Below are 19,540 nucleotides of genomic sequence, written 5' to 3' on the forward strand. Positions count from 1 at the left end.
TTCAGAAAATATAATTTTAGACAATGCAGACCAGCTCTTTATTTTGTTAAAAAAACTCAGTGATCCACTAGTATGTTCTGTAACAATCATTTATTTGGTCTTCTTTGAAATGTAGGAGAGCATGGTTAGATTGGGAGTCCTGAGGACTGATGAACTTTGATTTGATTAATATTTGACGGCACCTTGCACTTTATAAAGTCTATTTATATGAGATGGTCCTGCTCGGGAGTCCTGTGATCTAATGAAACATGGCTGATCCAAAATGTTGATGGTATTATGTATTTTTTAATGCTCCCAATTATGTTGATGGCCTCTGTCTGGTATTTTACTCTTTTTCTATTTGTATTTATCTATGAATTAGATTTTATATAAATGTTGTTTCTTGTTTTTATTCTGTGTACTTTATATGCTTTGGAAAAGTTGCAAAATAAAGAATATCTGCCTTTCTGATTTTGAATGTTAAGGACATGCAGGAGTACACCAAGCAAACAGATAACAGATGAAAGAAGAACATTTCTTACATGTAGCTTAAAGGAAATACGGAAATTTCTGAAAAGTGCACATAAATTAATGTGCAGCCAGTGTAATCCTCAGAAATGAACTAAAATAGATGTTCTCCAAGGAAGCCTAAGCAGTAAGCGAGCTGCTCTGTGCTGTACTTGAAAAGACTATTGACTTATTAATAAAGTCACTCCTGGGGTTAAGTGATTATTTTCAAATAAATTTAATTGGTAGTAGCTTTTATAAAATGTGCCAATGTGAAATTTTGGGTGAAAATAATTTCAGAAATTTGAGGGTTTTAATAATGCACAGTCGTAATTGATGATTGAATGATTTTCCACTTGAAACTGCTTTACTGAGTTTTTTAAATGCAATTGATACTGTGAAGTAGTTATGTCAGATTTTTAAATGAGATGCCATTTGTTTTAATACGATTGCAGTTTTGAGTGTCTGTTTATCTTGCTCCCGCTCATTCCTCCTCCCAATCAGTGTCCTGCTGCAAAGCATCACTTCTCATTTCTGCAAAGCATCAAGAGAATGATGTCAATTATTTAAAATCGAACTATTGGGTTAGGAAGAGCGCATTGTGAATGAAGCTTTCACCGTCTAACCAAAGTATCATATTCAAGGTCTTCCCCAGGAGTTACATTGAAGGCGTCTTAATTCTGCCAGCTGTTGCTTGAGAAATGTTTCATTTTGCACCAACCATAAGAAATGGGTTGGTGTTGAATATTTAAAATATAACGTTACTGTTTCTGATTTGCCAGTGTGACCAAACCATGATCATACCATGCTGAATTTGCAGAATCTATTAATAGAATATATGAATGGTATATTAAAGCTCATGGGCTTTAGTATGTTTTAAGTTCATTTTCACATTTCCTTGGGTTAATTTCATTTTGCTGCTGCTGGGTTGACTTTTCAATTTTCTCCTGAAACTTTTTCCATTTGTCTAGATCTGATTATAATGTATGAGACTGTATTTCTGTAATTGACACATCATGGTATTTGCATGCATTTGTCACTATACTGCATTTACTAAAAATTCTATAATTAATCTATTTTTGCCTCATTTTTGATCTAGAGCTCAGTTATTACTGCTTCGTCATTTATTCTGTTTTATTCTACTGAAATATATATTCACCATGAGGAATGTAGTCTCTAACAACTAGATCTATTGGAGATTCTGGAGCTAAATTAATTTGATAAGAATGGGGAAACTGCAGAATACTTATCTTTCACAAGCTCACATCTTGGTTATTATTACTTTCCACAGCACTCACTCCATTATAGAAAGGGTTCAAGCTGGTTTGTAAAAATATATCCTTTCTTGTTTTATTTATCCATCATCCAAAAATAATCCAGTTATCAGTGATCTCATTATAAAAGTTTGTCAATGTCAGCAGTCCCATTTTGCAAGTTCATTGATCCAAATTGCTCCACACCAACACAAAATGTTTAGCGGTAACTTCCTTCCTCTTCTTCAGGGTTTCACTGGAGTCCTCGCAGAACCAACAATGGTAGGCTGCAACATTAGTCAGCCTACAGTTTTCCCTTGATGTTTGTCTCAACCTGCCAGCAATGCAACTTCAGTTTCATTACTCAGTCTAAATTCTGCTTAGTGGAACATTAACCTGTGTCCACAACCTTGACCTTAAAAGACAGATTGGACAGAAACATGTTAAAGTTAGTTCAACAATGGAACATCATTGCCATTTTCAATTTGGTTAGGAGAAGAGTGATTGAGAAAGAAAAGTTAACTAAACTGGAGAGCTCCCAGGCAATATTTGTGCTAGCTAAGTGGAAGAACTTAGTAGGGCAGTGATCATCATGAGAGTCACATTAAAATGTATTAATACATGTATGTTTATGAATACCGGCTAGCTTGCAAGTATTCACCTATTAGAAGCAGGTTTCCCTGCCCTGGAACACACCCAACTTGGACCTTTGAGCCAATAAACTTAGAATCAGAGTTAATTATTTAGGGAGTAAATCCCATTATGAGTATACATTTTTGTTTTATGAATACCAATCATGAGTGTGCATTATAAGAATCAAGATATTTGTGCATCTTGCACCCTATAAACACAGTAATGAGTAAAAATATGTATGGCGACCTACTCAATTGCCTGAATATTATTTAAGGTATGTTTATATTTCACAAATCTTCATAATATTATGTCTGAAAAGTTATGACAGTTGAATATTTGCAGGTGTACTTCTTGGAAAAGTCACCTCAAAAATGTGAGATTGTACACACCGAACAACTCTGCATTGGTGGAAGAAATTTGACAGCATTCCATTCCCCTTCAAACCCTGGAAAAGGGTATACTCCAGCCCATGATTGGTGTAAATCTCTGATCATTTCCAAAGTAAAAAAAAGTGCCAGGGAGAAGTTCCAGAATGCTACAAAAGTGATATGTTTGTGGTTGTTCTTACATTTTCAAGACAAATCACAGTTTAATCTGACTACTCCACCACTTGCATAGGATTATGCACAGATTTTGATCTCAAAAGTAATTAGGTTTGTGAATCCATCAGTAGGTTAATGTAGCAATGTCCCAAGCCTGGAAGCATGCAAATGAAATACGCTCCACGTGGAGTTCTCCAATTCAGTCCTTATTCTTCAACATACAACCCCACACGGCACCCACTCTGTCATACATTTTACAATCACACCTTAACACCTTCCAGCAGATTGGTTAATTCTTATCTAGTGACCACCAAGAATCACAAGGGGCCTAGTGCGCATAATCTCAAGACACTACTCCCCCCATTTGTTAACTAAAAAAGTAAAGACAGCATTAGCATCATAGTTTCTCAATTAATCGTCAAGGCTCAATTAGTCATCAAGGTGCTCGCATTGATCAGCCACATCAGGTGGTATGCAGTAGTTGCGGATTCCTTGTTCAGGCAACAATGGAATTGAATCAGATGCTTTATCTGGACAGGTAGGCAGGGTAACCTGACTCATGATATCAGGATCTGATGAACAGCAAGGTAGGTGTTTAAAGTGTGACAAGCCCCTTGTGATGGACTTTACAGGCCAATGTGCTGTCACCATGTGTCCTTTGCACATTACAACCCTCAAAGGGTCAACATCAAATGCAGTGTCAGTTTTTGCTTCTTTTTCTGTCTGACCAGTACCCAGTTCCCTTTTCCGAAGACTGTTTTACTCTGCGCGTCAGCGCTAATCAACATATATTTTCATCTTGCACTTTCGAGACGTTTCTGTGATACGAACCTCATCTGCATTCATCGATTGGTCTGACATCCATTGTGGTAGTTTGGTTTTGATGGCTCTGCCAAATAGCAAGGTGGCAGGACTCTCACCAGTTATGGAGTGAGAAGTTGATTGATAGGCACGAAGGGCTTTACACATTGGCTTGGTTATGATTGAATCCCTCTATCAATGCTCGCTGAATTATTTTCTTGAGGGTGCCCATGAATTGTTCAACATCACCATTGCCTTGGGGCCAGAGAGGTGTACTATTTTGATGCTTGACATTGAGTTGAGTGACAAACTCCTTGAGTTCTATGCTATTGAAAGGTGAGCAATTGTCAGATTTGAGAATAGCAGGGATGTACCAAACTGCAAAGATGATATCAAGCTGCTCGATTACTCTGTCATGGGTTGTCAATGTCAAGTATTTCACCAAAAGAAAACAAACAATCATCAATGACTACCATGAGATGATGGAAAACAGAAAACCTGTGCACACGTTTAAAGAGTCAGCAGTATAAATTACTGTATGTGATGAACAAAGAAATCAATAAAACAAGAAATCAATAAAACAGTGATCCGATGACGTGTTTCTTATCACTCCGCCAGTTGTACTTCCGTCCTGGCTGAAACAGGGAAGTTCAGTCACGCTGGGTGGATGTTACACTCCCGTCTTTCTGGCGTACTCGCTAGGCTCACCCCATACTTTGTTTGAAGTGATTTGACTGTGGTACTTACCCATTCATACTTGTTGCCCCTCCTGGGACTGAACTTCCCTGTTTCAGCCGGGACGGAAGTACAACCGGCGGAGTGATATACCATTCCTGCCCTCTTTGCCCATTAGCCCCGAAGAAGTCGTAGGGTTCATTCCCTGACGAAACACGTGTTGGCTGGGCATTTGGTCACCGAATAAATTCACAAAGAAAGAAAACACGTCATTGGATCACTGTTTTATTGATTTCTTGTTTTATTGATTACTTTGTTCATCACATACAGTAATTTATACTGCTGACTCTTTAAACGTGTGCACAGGTTTTCTGTTTTCCTGTATTAGACTTCGGTCTGCTTAGGGGGTTTAGGGTTATCCCCCCATCTGTAGCACCGTATTGAATTCTACCTGAAACTGACGTTCACACGCAGAGGCGCCATCACGCACCGCACGACTTGAAACCCCATGCGAGATTCTACCATGAGATGATGTCCATTTCCTAGAGGCCCAAAGAAATCAAATGCAAATCTCTCTCAAGCATGCGCAGGAAGGTCATACATTGCCAAAGGATGCTGTGTCACCTTGGGGGATAAACAGTTACAAAGGTGGTACGCTTTCAGCTCTTTCTCATCTTGTTCATCTAGGTGAGGGAACCACACTCAGTTTCTTCGGGCTCTTTTGGTGGCTATAATATCATGATGTCCTTCATGGGCCAGTTCAATGATTTTCTGTCTCAGGTTCACAAGTATGATGATTCTAAAGCCTTTCAGTATTATACCTTCTTGGTTGATGGATTACTCACTTTGTAAATTTCTTCAGCAAAGAGTTGAACACTTTTCTCACAAGATTGAGCTGTAATGATGTCTTTGAGGATGAGCACCTCCTTATCTGCATTCCTAGCAACAATCATTTGTTCAATGGCTAGAGCTGTTGGCATTCTGGACCTCACAATGAAGTTGAGATACTCTTCAGCCGCTTTGGACATTGAACTGTGGTGATGTAGTGGCACTCGTGAAAAGTAGACAGCAGGGTTTTGATCTTTCTCCAGCTTGTGTACAATCACATAAACGTACTCTTGCAGTCGCAACCCCACCTTTCCATATGAGGGGGCATCTTTGCATTCGGGTCTCCAAAGATAGTGAGCAATGAGTGGTGGTCTGTGATGATAGACAAATGATTCCCTATGAAACACATGAAAATGTTCGTAGGACCACACAACAGCCTTCTCAGGCTAAGAGTAGGCACACTCTGTTTCAGACATGCTTTTACTGGCATAGGTTACAATGTGCCTCTGGGCATTCAGATGGCCATTGTGTTGAGCAAGGATTTCCCCCAGCCTCACGGGGTTCGCACCTACTGTGATCTCAGTATGTAGCTTTTGGTCAAAGTGGAACATTTCAGTTGCATTCTCAATCGCATGTTTTATGTCTTTGAAATTCAGGAGACCAATGGAATGGGACATTTTGCATTGTTAAGTCCCTCAATGGGGCACTAACTACAGCAAACTCATGAATGTATCTTGAGCAATTACAAGCCATGTCTAAGAAGGATCGCAGCATGGTTACATCTTGTAGGGGGCAATTAGATAACAATGGTTGCACTTCATCTGGGTCAGAAGTTGTTCTCTCATCAGAAAATACATGCCCAAAGAATTTGAGTTTGGTTTTGTGAAACTAACACTTTACCGCATTCAAAGTCAGACCTGCATTAGCAATTAATTGGCACACATGCATAAGCGCCTTGATATGCTCCTTTTATGTTGTCTGAAATACCAGTTTATCATCACTGTAATTGAAAGCATGTGTGACAGGTTGAATTACTCAGCGGATGACATCTTGAAATATCCCTGTGGTTTAAGATACTCCAAAGCTCAGTCTGTTGTGTCTGAAAAACCCAACATGAGTCGAAAAAGTAGTAATGTACACATACAGTTCTCTTCCAACTCAGGTTGACGGTATCCAGGATGTTTTTCTCGCTCAATTGTTTTGTTAACATCTTGCATAGCAACACAAATGTGCACTGCACCTCCACTGTCCTTTTTGGCATCACAACTATGGGTGAAACCCGCGACATAGAACTGGTGGAGCAGTCAATGATGTCATGTTTCAACAATGTTTCTAGTTCTTTTTCAATGCCTTCTTGTAAGTGGAAAGTGACTCTGTGGTGCCATTAGGCAACAGGGTTCATGGCTCATTAATATGAAGTTGCACTTTCAGTGTCTTGGGTCTTCCTCGACCATTAAACAATGACGGGAACTGAATCACAATTTCAGACTGAGCACTTCTGTTGTAGGGGAGAGATATCAGACCCATGTCAGCAGCAGTGTCAAAACTAAGTAGGCATGCACTCGATGAAGTTCCCTGAAGAACATGAATGGGCGCTTGCACTGACATCATTTTATGTCTCATGGTTGCTGTAAATGATTCTTGACTCTGAAATGGTTTGGAACCAGTCATGTGTACACTTTCCTGTTTGTTGGGTTAAGGCGTGGCACAGGAGATAAGCTGTTAAATTTCTCTTGGCATGATATTAATCAGTGCACCATTGTCTTTAATGAATGGCATTGGGCAGCCAATCACCTTTCATGTAATTTTAGAATAGTGTCCAAATGAAACATTTTGCTCCATTTGGTGCTTCTCTTTTGACTTTTGATCTTTTTTGCAAGTAGCTAAGCTTACATGTGCACGTCTTTCTTTTGAAGATATCATCAACCCACATCCATCTTCTTCACTAGCACTGGATAGTGACATTGAAGAACCTTTGTGTGATGAATTTGATGACATTCATGAAGATGAGTGCGGGACAACAGACCTTAAGCTGAATTCATGGATGATCCTTGTTGGCCGCGCCCCACTAACGGAGGAGTTGCGCACTGTTGCTTCGCGCACCATCAGCTGAGGCGTGGTTGGGGGAGCGGAGCGTGGAGCGGGATGCCGGCCGCTGGTTGGGCTGAGCTGAGCAGAGCAGAGAGCAGCTACTGAGCAGTTACCGCTACCGCTGCGCCGCACGTAGGCGGGAGCGGGAGCGGGAGAGCGAGAGAGCCGGTTCCTCCTTCTGGGTCTCTGCGGGTTTCCGGCGGACCTGGAGGTGCAGGCACAGGTAGCAGGTACCTTTGAGGGACGCGGGCAGCGGCATCGGCAGCGCGTCTGAGGAGCTGGTAAGTCGGCAAAAAATGGGTGTACGGGTGTACGGGAGAGGAGGCTTGAGGACCCTCTCTACTGAAGGTGGGGTGTGTGGGGGCTTTTTGGCAGGTCAGCTGGTCAGCTGGTGTGGCGAAAGCCTTGGGCCTGAGCCTTGACCCCCCCCCCCCCTGAGCCGCACGCTCGCACGCTCTCACAGTGACGCTCAATGCTGCTTGCTAGCCATTGCTAGACATTGCCCAGTCCTCCCTCTATATTCCTGGTCCTGCTCCCCCGGGGCCTGTTCACCTCCGCTCGCCCTTCGCTCTCACAGCTCTTGCTTTCGCTGCCCTCAGTGCCTCCGCCCTGCCCATTCTCCATCTCCTGTCCCTCTCTACCGGCCTGGCTGCGGGCGTGCAGGGGTTCGGGGCAGCTTTGTCCAGCTCTGGGGCTGCTCCCCCCGCCATGGGTCCTCAATGGCTTCTAACGTTACAGCAAAGGTGGCAATACAGAGGCCAAATGGTAACGACAATAACAGTCTTGGTCGTAACGGCAAGGGCAAGGACACACCAAACACTTTGAAAACCTTGAAGCTGCTTGACTATTTCAAAAAAATTCCACCCATGGCGAAAACTTCTACATATTCGCAACCGCTGGAGGATACCAATCTTGGAGCATCGGATCAAACGGCCGAAATAATTACGCTCTCTTTACAACCTCCGCCCCCACAACAGCTGCAGAAGAACACTCCCAGTAAAATCTTGGCTCAACTTCCGGAAGTCTTTATTTTTGGATCCACACAAAAAGAAGTAACCTCAACTCAGCCAGAGGGGATAACTTTAAAACAAAACCTCCAACACGATGACCCTCCACAAACACAATCAGGTCATTCCCCCTCATTAACGAACATGAGCAAGCAAGAAGTACCTTTGTTGCATATCCTTCCGCAGAGCCAATTACAAAACTCAAGCACCCTTACTGACCAAGCTCAGAATACAGAATCATTAGTACTACAACCATGCCAAGATCTTGTCGTATTAAAGGATCCCACAATGGCTCTTCATAGTCACCTAGTTTTTCCTCAAATTCATGTGCAAAATACCCTCCATAGCAATATCAATCTACGATCAGTTGAACTGCTTCATTCCATAAGCACACCAAAGGATAATTTCGAAGCGCCAAGCCCTCAGCACACCACATTTACACCTAAAATAGAATTAATGACACCTCCACCACAATCGCCTAAAAAATCAGTACCAGATGACCAGTTTTTAGCGGACTTGTCATTGTTCTTTAAAAATACTCAAAATTCTCCTAATCATACTTCAAACGCAAAACTTAAGGCAGAGGACCCTACAGCAATTGGTATCTGGCCCCAACTTCTCCAAACTTTCCAACAAACAGTTAATGCACTAAATTATCACTCCGAAAAATTGGATGTGCAGATAGACCTTTTGAATACCCTAGCACTGTTCACAGCTGGCATTGACAATAAATTGGACAAACTGAACAACTTAATAATAGGAGCGCAATCTTCTGCAAAGCTTGTCCAGGCGGTCTGTTGCTGTTCCCCAATTATAGACTCACTTTCGTCGCTTCCAGCCTTCTTATCAAAGGTCATAGATGAAGTCAAGTTGTTGAAGGGAGGCAATTCATCAACAACTTTTTGCCCACAACCGCAAACATTGCCAAACACGTCCCAAAAACAAGCTAACCCTTGGAGAATAACAAAACAAGGCTCCCAGCTGAGGGAGGAAATAGTTCTCCTCCCAAAACAGCCAAATCAGCAGTCAACATCTGACCAACTCCAAATAGGTACAACCGGCGCCGACCTGACAGAAGCAACGATCAAAAAAGCTTGGCCTCCAAGTGGCAGCCCAGATTGCGCAGCCCACATTGAGCACGAGACAGTGGCTAGCACGGCAGCTCAGATATCCTTGACCTCGGAAGTACAGCCAGCTCCTTTATTACTCTGCAGCAAGAGAGAGCGCAAACGCCAGCGCAAAAACAGAAATAAAACTAGGACTAAAACTACAGCAGCTACGACAAACTTTTTTCCTCTCTTCGCAATAGCTTCTAACAAAAAAGTTCTTAGTGAACATGACGCGCCATCACCCTCAGCAAACCCAAACATAACTGAACAAAAAGGGGACCTATCCGAAACCGCCGCCCAACGGATTCTGAGCAGTAACCAAGACTCAACTAAGTTAGTTACGGGAATAGTGACTGACGATTTTAATGCTGCTAAAGAAAAGCCAAGGGTGAAAATCAACGATCCAAGCGCATCAGAGCCCACACCTGTGGGAATAACAATAAAAGATCTTAGCATAGCTAAAGAAAAGCTAAGGGCGAAAAGCAACGATCTAAGCTTGTCAGAACTTACCGCGACCACAACTAATCCTAAATCAGTGCCTGCCTCAATTTTACCCTGGTCAGACAATGCAATGACTAGTTCAAATCTAACAAAAACTATCTACAACCATAATCCACCTCTGCCTACTAATAGCCAGTCCTTGAGGAAGGATCCTCAATACCAGCCGCAACATGAGCCGGATCTCGATGCAGGCCCGACCCTTAACAACACAAATAAGTCAACTCAAAGCTCATGCAGCAAAAAGGACAAATGCGTCCCCAAACTTTCTCATATTATACTAGCCCCAGACTATAAATCAAAAGGCAGGCAAGACATCCTCAATAGATCTAATATAATTAAATTAGTGGATGGAACTACGGGGTTTGCAGGCATGGCTTCGGATGACATAGAATCCATTGAATTCCTTTCACCAAGAGGCACTCAACCATCTGAGGTTACACTGGTAGCTTTTAAGTCGGCCTACTGGGCAGGGGTATTTCTGGATCACAAGGCTATCCTGCGTGGTTGGGGCATTCGTGTTTATCCATATTCCACCCCAGGGTATCCCCCAGCCTTATTAAACCAGCAAACGCCACCAAAAAGAGCAGGAACCTTACAATCCGAGCCCCGTCTCAGACCATTCTCGATTCTAAAAAATGCGTCAGGACCTGAAGCACGTGACAAACTGACATTAAATGCGATCTCTAACGACGATTCTCATCAAGGCTGGAGTTGGCTCCCTGCCATCTTATCATCAAAAAGAGCAGAATGACCTCAAGGCGCAGAGCCTACGGGTCAAACTCTCACACCTTTGGAAAATATAACCACTCAAGCATCCCTATCGGCAATGGGGCACAACCCGCAAGTAGATCCCATCTTCTTAATTTGCTCCTGGAACATCAGTGGACTGCAACAGAAAATTAGGAACCCAGAAACTTATTCTTTCATTTGTAAGCACGCTGTAATAGCTCTGCAGGAAACTTGGGCCTCACAAGGCTACCCCGTCACAGGTTATATCGAGCTATGGAAACCAGCACTGAGGGACAGCAGGTATGGTCACTCAAAAGGTGGTATGTCAATATATATATCAATTAATCTAAAAGGCCCAATAACATAATTAAAATTGGAAGAAGACTGGCTGCTTGGGGTTAAGATCAATTCTTGGCGGGAACAACGCTCACTCATCCTCTTAAACGTGTATATCAACCCAAATACACGCACAAAAAAATCACACCTGGTACAACTAACGGAAATTATGAGCGACCTAGCTGTGGAGCACCCTCACTCGGACTGTATTGTAACTGGGGATTTTAACACCAATCTATTTCAGGGGCAATTAGCAGAAATTGAGGGGCCCTTTCTATTCTCCCTGAACGAGGCAGAGTCACAAATCAAACCGGCAAATCAAGCCTATTGTGGCTTGGGACATCTCTGTGCGATGCGTTTTTACAGCGCAGGCTACCTGGTTATAAACGGAAGATCAGAGAGTGATACGCCCCCCAACTGGACCTGGACAAATGGAAATAAATGTTCCTATCTGGATTATTCCATCTGCAATTCAGCTCTGCTCCAATGTTTGGTCAGCTTTTGCATTCACCCACGAACTGAAAGCGATCATCGGCCTCAGGTCATAACCTTCAAAACAAATCCGGTGAAGCATAAACCTGCACCTTCACCTAGCAGGGGAATATACTCCGAAAACCTTAAGCGCCTCAGACGGAGCGAAGACATCAGCCCGCAGATCCTTCAAGTAAGCATGGAGCTGATAAGAGGCGGATGCGACCAGGAAGCCTCCCCGATAGTGACATGGTCGAAGCTCTGCGTTCATCTGATTAACCTTTTTCCAAAAAAACATCAATCCTCAAGGAGATCTCTCCCGCGCCAGTTCGTGCTTTCACATCAGTCGAAGCAACTTAAGAAAGCTAGAAATAAAGCCTTACGACTGCTGGCAAAAGCTCCAGGGAACAGCGAATGCTTAAAACAGTACCAAGTAGCTCAAAAGTCATTTAGGTTGGCGACCACAAAAGATAAACGGACACATGACAACCAATTTTGGTGTAAGTTAGTGTATGAAAGCAAGAGCCGAAACTCACGAAAATTTTGGGCCCTAATCAACCAGTCCAATTCAAGTATATTGGGTTTTGGATCTGCCAACATTCAAGAATCAGACTGGGTCACCTTCCTTACTGACCATTTTAGTCACCCAGAATGCTCGGGAGCAACAGGAGAAAGTCCCGCAAGAGAGAAAGCAACAGATTACAACATAAAGCAGAGCAACCTCATAGATAACGAGGATCTCCAGTTGTCACAAGAAAGGGTCGCCACGGCTGTGTCAAAAGCCAGATCAGATGGAGCGCCGGGCCCAAATGGCCTCCCACAGAATTTGTTTAAATCAGACGTGGCTTTCTGGTCAGGCCCATTGTCAAATCTCTTTAACTTTGCCCTGAGAACTGCAACAATCCCAGACTCATGGCGGGGCGCAATAATTCAACCTATCTATAAATCTGGTTCCCGTGCCTCCCCCAGCAATTATAGACTTATTGCACTCCTGGACATAGAGGCGAAACATTATGCGGGTCTCCTGCTGGAGGAGTTGAGGATATGGGCAAAGGCACACAAATTGATACCAATTAGCCAAACAGGCTTTATCGCCAATTCTGGGACAATGACCAACCTATTAGCACTGTCAACTATTGTCGATAAAGCACTCTTCACATCTAGATCGGTGTTCTGTTGCTTTGTCGACTTTAAAGCAGCGTTTGATAGGGTTCCGAGGGCTGCTTTATGGGAAAAGCTGAGGAAATGGGGGATCCCGGACAAACTTCTGGAGGCTATCATACAACTTTACTCCAGAACCTGGGTTAGGGTGAAGTTGGGGTCCGGCACGCATCTCTCTCGGAAAATCTGGACATCAAGAGGTGTGAAGCAGGGATGCGTGCTGGCCCCCATGCTTTTCAATCTGTTTATAGCGGATTTGTCAACCTCACTGGACGATACTAATAGCCACCCCCCAAAGGTAGGAGGAATGGCATTAAGTAATCTCTTATATGCCGACGACCTGGTTCTCTTTAGCCTCACTAGGGTCGGGCTGCAAAGGCTCCTTGACAAACTGTACACCTATACGACCATGAACCAACTAGAGGTCAATTTAAAGAAAACACAAGTAGTTCCATTTGGTCGGAAACGGCGCATTGTTGGAGGGTGGTCATACAATAATACAAGCCTCGTCATAGGTCATTCATATAAGTACCTAGGTGTCCACTTGGACTCTAGGGGTAATCTTACTAAACACCGCAACGAGCTCACAGTAAAAGCCATAACCCTTGCTGTATCACTAGCAAAACTCTCAAAAAATATCTGTGGTCCAACTCTTTTACCACTTTTAGAAGTTTTGAGAGCAAAAATCGGCCCCACCCTATCATATGGCATAGAGATATTCAGGGGCAAGCTGAACACTGTCCTAAATCAACATACAACCAAAATTTACAAAAAGGTACTCCACTTGCCAAACTCCGCATCTCCAGCTCAGGTAAGACTTGAGCTGGGGATATTGAATTATAATGTTTCTAACATTGGCACATATCTAAATCTTTGCCACAAACTGAGACAAGCGGACTCAGGCACGCTAGAATCTTTGGTCTGGCTGGAAATCAGCCAGAAAAACCCTGGAGGTACGTTTGGCTGTCTCTTCAAGGACTATATACATCAAATGTCGGCGAGTGAGCTATGGGCCCTCAACCCCAGCCGAGCAGCATTCAAAACTGCCATCAAAAAATGTGTGAGAATGAGCTCCCTCACAATGGATAAGGCACTCTTTACCAAACGTAGTCATGCTTGGGCTCTTGTAAATTCTTACAGACGGCTAGCCCCTGCAACTTATCTGTCTTGCACATACTCACTGTATTTAAAACGTAGCTTCATGGCAATCAGGATGGGTGACTGGCGCTTTTTGCAAGATCTGCCCCCCTGGCGGCGTATGGCGGAAAATGTAATTTGCAGAGGGTGCGGCAAGACAGCCGAAACCCTGCTACATGTAGTTTGTCTTTGCCCAGCTTTTAATCCCCAACGCAAGTGCAAACTTAAAGTAGAGTGGAATAGGATGGCTGTTCGGACATGTAGGCAAGCCATTATAGAGGCCCTGAACCCTGAAAATAAAGACTTAAATTTGGGTCTAATAACTTTTATTCAACAAGCATATCGTTATTTTATGCAAAACAGGACTTGTTAATAAAAATTTTAGAGAAGAAATGAAATGTTTACCATGCTCTGCAAATTGATAGTTCAATACTCCCAATCCCATTCCACAGAACACTGCCTTGTTTTTAATATGCATGTTGTACTTTTACAGTTAGCGTAATATATAACAGTGTATCGTATTTTAAACTAGTAGGTGCTCTTTTTAACTGTGAATTTTGTAAATGCTTTTAAAGATATCTGTGTTATATCTAAATAAAGATTATTATTATTATTATGACATTCAATTTGTTTTGTTTCTACTTGTAATAACATGTTGCCTTTTTGCCTTGTGTTCATGGCGGCAATGATTCTGGAACCTTCTGGCGACAATTTTCTCTTCTCGCGTGTGACACATTTTGTTTGTCTTTCACTTTACAGACAGTTACTAAGTGGTGTTCTTTTCCACATACCCTTTGCATGCCTGTCCCATGGCTGAACATTTACCTTCTCAGGGAAATGAAAACCCACATCGGAAGCATAACTTTTCTTTTTTTGGAGGCGTCAACTTCTGCCCATCTGTTTGTTGTTTATGCTTACATTTCGTGATCAACACTGATTCATTACATGCTGTCCCTGCTCCCATATCAGCAGTTTGTTGATCTGCTCATTCTTCTGCCCTCCCAGCCATTAGCTTTTTCCCTAAACTGAGAGTCTCTCTCAACAGGCATGTTCTGAAAGAGTCTGAGACAACCAACGATGACTAAGAGACACATGGAATCTTCATCATTGAATTCACAGAACTTATAGTGTTTGATAAGTGTGTCAAATCTCTCAACAAACTCATCCATCAATTCATCAGTCTGTTGTTGTGCTTGGTTGAAGATGTACCATTCGTAATCGACATTCAAGGGCCGATTCTGATCCTGTAAAAAGGCCCTACGAATAGTCATATGGAGCGTTTTCTCCATACGACTCGTACCAGGTAAACTCATTCTACAACCTAGGAAGTACGATTCGTACAGAAAGCCTTTTTCTGTACGAATCGTACAAAAGACCGTACAGCAAAAAAATACCCACGATTCCGATCCAGAACTGCTTGTACGCGACGTCCGTACGTATTTCAGCAGCGTTTTCCGGCCCAGCAAGTACGATTCGTCCCTACGTCACTCCGTACGGCTCTTTTTTTACGGGAGCCAAACACAGCCGGAAAAGCAGAGTCAAACGCGAACCGCTACGCCACGGAGCCCCGGTACGCGACGTAAGCCATGAACCCCATCGTACGTGTCATCCCGGTCCTCTTGGCCTATGACCTGGTGCACCGCACCCGACGCACACGCCGCAGAAGGTGGGAACAACATGCGTGGGTACGGTGCGTACCACACGTACCCCTACGGCACCATGACAACAGTGGTACGGACCGTACCCACGCATGAATGCGTGGGTACGGTGCGTACCACACGTACCCCTAGACGCCATGACAACAGTGGTACGGACCGTACCCACGCATGAATGCGTGGGTACGGTGCATGCCACACGTACCCCTACGGCACCATGACAACAGTGGTACGGACCGTACCCACGCATGAATGCGTGGGTACGGTGCGTACCACACGTACCCCTACGGCACCATGACAACAGTGGTACGGACCGTACCCACGCATGAATACGTGGGTACGGTGCGTACCCCTACGGCCCCATGAGTACTCAGGTACAGACCGTACCCACGCATACATGCGTGGGTATGGTCCGTACCACATGTACCCCGTTACGGCAGCAGGAAAATTTGGACACGAGGCGTACACACGCCAGGAATGTGGGCATAGAGGACTGACCCAGCATGTTACCTTCAAATTGTTGTGTGTAGGTCCTGGCCTAAAGTGTACAGCTCCAAGGGGGAGCGTGGGTGGGTGCAGAGGCCTCCCAGCAGTGTCCAGACATATGAGGGGTGGGTGCAGAGGACTCCCAGCAGTGGAAAGACATATGAGGGGTGGGTGCAGAGGACTCCCGGCAGTGCCAAGACATATGAGGGGTGGGTGCAGAGGACTCCTGGCAGTGGACAGAGATTTGAGGGGTGGGTGCAGAGGACTCCCATCAGTGCCCAGACATATGAGGGGTGGGTGCAGAGGACTCCCAGCAGTGTCCAGACATATAAGGGGTGGGTGCAGAGGACTCCCAGCAGTGGAAAGACATATGAGGGGTGGGTGCATATCACTACCAGCAGTGCCCAGACATATGAGGGGTGGGTGCAGAGGACTCCCAGCAGTGGACAGAGATATGAGGGGTGGGTGCAGAGGACTCCCAGCAGTGGACAGAGATATGAGGGGTGGGTGCAGAGGACTCCCAGCAGTGCCCAGACATATGAGGGGTGGGTGCAGAGGACATCAAGCAGTGTCCAGACATATGAGGGGTGGGTGCACAGGACTCCCAGCAGTGGAAAGACATATGAGGGGTGGGTGCATATCACTACCAGCAGTGCCCAGACATATGAGGGGTGGGTGCACAGGACTCCCAGCAGTGGAAAGACATATGAGGGGTGGGTGCATATCACTACCAGCAGTGCCCAGACATATGAGGGGTGGGTGCAGAGGACTCCCAGCAGTGTCCAGACATATGAGGGGTGGGTGCAGAGGACTCGCAGCAGTGGAAAGACATATGAGGGGTGGGTGCATAGCACTACCAGCAGTGGACAGACATATGAGGGGTGGGTGCAGAGGACTCCCGGCAGTGGACAGACAAATGAGGGGTGGGTGCAGAGGACTCCCAGCAGTGCCCAGACATATGAGGGGTGGGTGCAGAGGACTCCCAGCAGTGGACAGAGATATGAGGGGTGGGTGCAGAGGACTCCCAGCAATGCCCAGACATATGAGGGGTGGGTGCAGAGGACTCGCAGCAGTGGAAAGACATATGAGGGGTGGGTGCATAGCACTACCAGCAGTGGACAGACATATGAGGGGTGGGTGCAGAGGACTCCCAGCAGTGGACAGAGATATGAGGGGTGGGTGCAGAGGACTCCCAGCAGTGCCCAGACATATGAGGGGTGGGTGCAGAGGACTCCCAGCAGTGTCCAGACATATGAGGGGTGGGTGCAGAGGACTCCCAGCAGTGGACAGAGATATGAAGGGTGGGTGCAGAGGACTCCCAGCAGTGGACAGAGATATGAGGAGTGGGTGCAGAGGACTCCCAGCAGTGCCCAGACATATGAGGGGTGGGTGCAGAGGCTTCCCAGCAGTGTCCAGACATATGAGGGGTGGGTGCAGAGGACTCCCAGCAGTGGACAGAGATATGAGGGGTGGGTGCAGAGGACTCCGAGCAGTGCCTAGACATATGAGGGGTGGGTGCATATCACTACCAGCAGTGCCCAGACATATGAGGGGTGGGTGCAGAGGACTCCCAGCAATGTCCAGACATATGAGGGGTGGGTGCAGAGGACTCCCAGCAGTGTCCAGACATATGAGGGGTGGGTGCGGAGGCCTCCCAGCAGTGTCCAGACATATGAGGGGTGGGAGCAGAGGACTCCCAGCAGTGGAAAGATATATGAAAGGTAGGTGCAGAGGACTCCCAGGAGTGCCCAGACATATGAGGGGTGGGTGCAGAGGACTCCCAGCAGTGGAAAGACATATGAGGGGTGGGTGCATATCACTCCCAGCAGTGCCCAGACATATGAGGGGTGGGTGCAGCGGACTCCCAGCAGTGGACAGATATATGAGGGGTGGGTGCAGAGGACTCCCAGCAGCGGACAGAGATTTGAGGGGTGGGTGCAGAGGACTCCCAGCAGTGCCCAGATATATGAGGGGTGGGTGCATATCACTACCAGCAGTGCCCAGACATATGAAGGGTGGGTGCAGAGGACTCCCAGCAGTGGAAGGACATATGAGGGGTGGGTGCAGAGGCCTCCCAGCAGTGCCCAGACATATGAGGGGTGGGTGCAGAGGCCTCCCAGTAGTGTCCAGACATATGAGGGATGGGTGCAGAGGACTCCCAGCAGTGGACAGAGATATGAGGGGTGGGTGCAGAGGACTCCGAGCAGTGCCTAGACATATGAGGGGTGGGTGCAGAGGACTCCCAGCAGTGCCCAGACATATGAGGGGTGGGTGCAGAGGCCTCCCAGCAGTGTCCAGACATATGAGGGGTAGGTGCAGAGGACTCCCAGCAGTGGACAGAGATTTGAGGGGTGGGTGCAGAGGACTCCCAGCAGTGGACAGAGATATGAGGGGTGGGTGCAGAGGATTCCCAGCAGTGCCCAGACATATGAGGGGTGGGTGCAGAGGCCTACCAGCAGTGGACAGAGATATGAGGGGTGGGTGCAGAGGACTCCCAGCAGTGGACAGAGATATGAGGGGTGGGTGCAGAGGACTCCCGGCAGTGCCCAGACATATGAGGGGTGGGTGCAGAGGACTCCCAGCAGTGTCCAGACATATGAGGGGTGGGTGCCGAGGACTCCCAGCAGTGGAAAGAGATATGAGGAGTGGGTGCAGAGGACTCCCAGCAGTGCCCAGACATATAAGAGGGGGTGCAGAGGACTCCCAGCAGTGGAAAGACATATGAGGGGTGGGTGCATATCACTACCAGCAGTGGACAGACATATGAGGGCTGGGTGCAGACGACTCCCAGCAGTGGACAGACATATGAGGGGTGGGTGCAAAGGACTCCCAGCAGTGCCCAGACATATGAGGGGTGGGTGCAGAGGACTCCCAGCAGTGGACAGAGATATGAGGGGTGGGTGCAGAGGACTCCCAGCAGTGCCCAGACATATGAGGGGTGGGTGCAGAGGACTCCCAGCAGTGCCCAGACATATGAGGGGTGGGTGCAGAGGACTCCCAGCAGTGCCCAGACATATGAGGGGTGGGTGCAGAGGACTCCCAGCAGTGGACAGACATATGAGGGGTGGGTGCAGAGGACTCCCAGCAGTGGACAGAGATATGACGGGTGGGTGCAGAGTACTCCTGGCAGTGCCCAGACATATGGGGGGTGGGTGCAGAGGACTCCCAGCAGTGTCCAGACATATGAGGGGTGGGTGCCGAGGACTCCCAGCAGTGGAAAGAGATATGAGGAGTGGGTGCAGAGGACTCCCAGGAGTGCCCAGACATATGAGGGGGGGTGCAGAGGACTCCCAGCAGTGGAAAGACATTTGAGGGGTGGGTGCATATCACTACCAGCAGTGGACAGACATATGAGGGGTGGGTGCAGACGACTCCCAGCAGTGGACAGACATATGAGGGGTGGGTGCAAAGGACTCCCAGCAGTGCCCAGACATATGAGGGGTGGGTGCATATCACTACCAGCAGTGTCCAGACATATGAGGGGTGGGTGCAGAGGACTCCAGGCAGTGGACAGAGATATGAGGGGTGGGTGCAGAGGGCTCCCAGCAGTGCCCAGACATATGAGGGGTGGGTGCAGATGCCTCCCAGCAGTGTCCAGACTTATGAGGGGTGGGTGCATATCACTACCAGCAGTGGACA

This window comes from Triturus cristatus, chromosome 10 (assembly GCF_964204655.1).
Source record: "Triturus cristatus chromosome 10, aTriCri1.1, whole genome shotgun sequence".
NCBI lineage: Eukaryota > Metazoa > Chordata > Amphibia > Caudata > Salamandridae > Triturus > Triturus cristatus.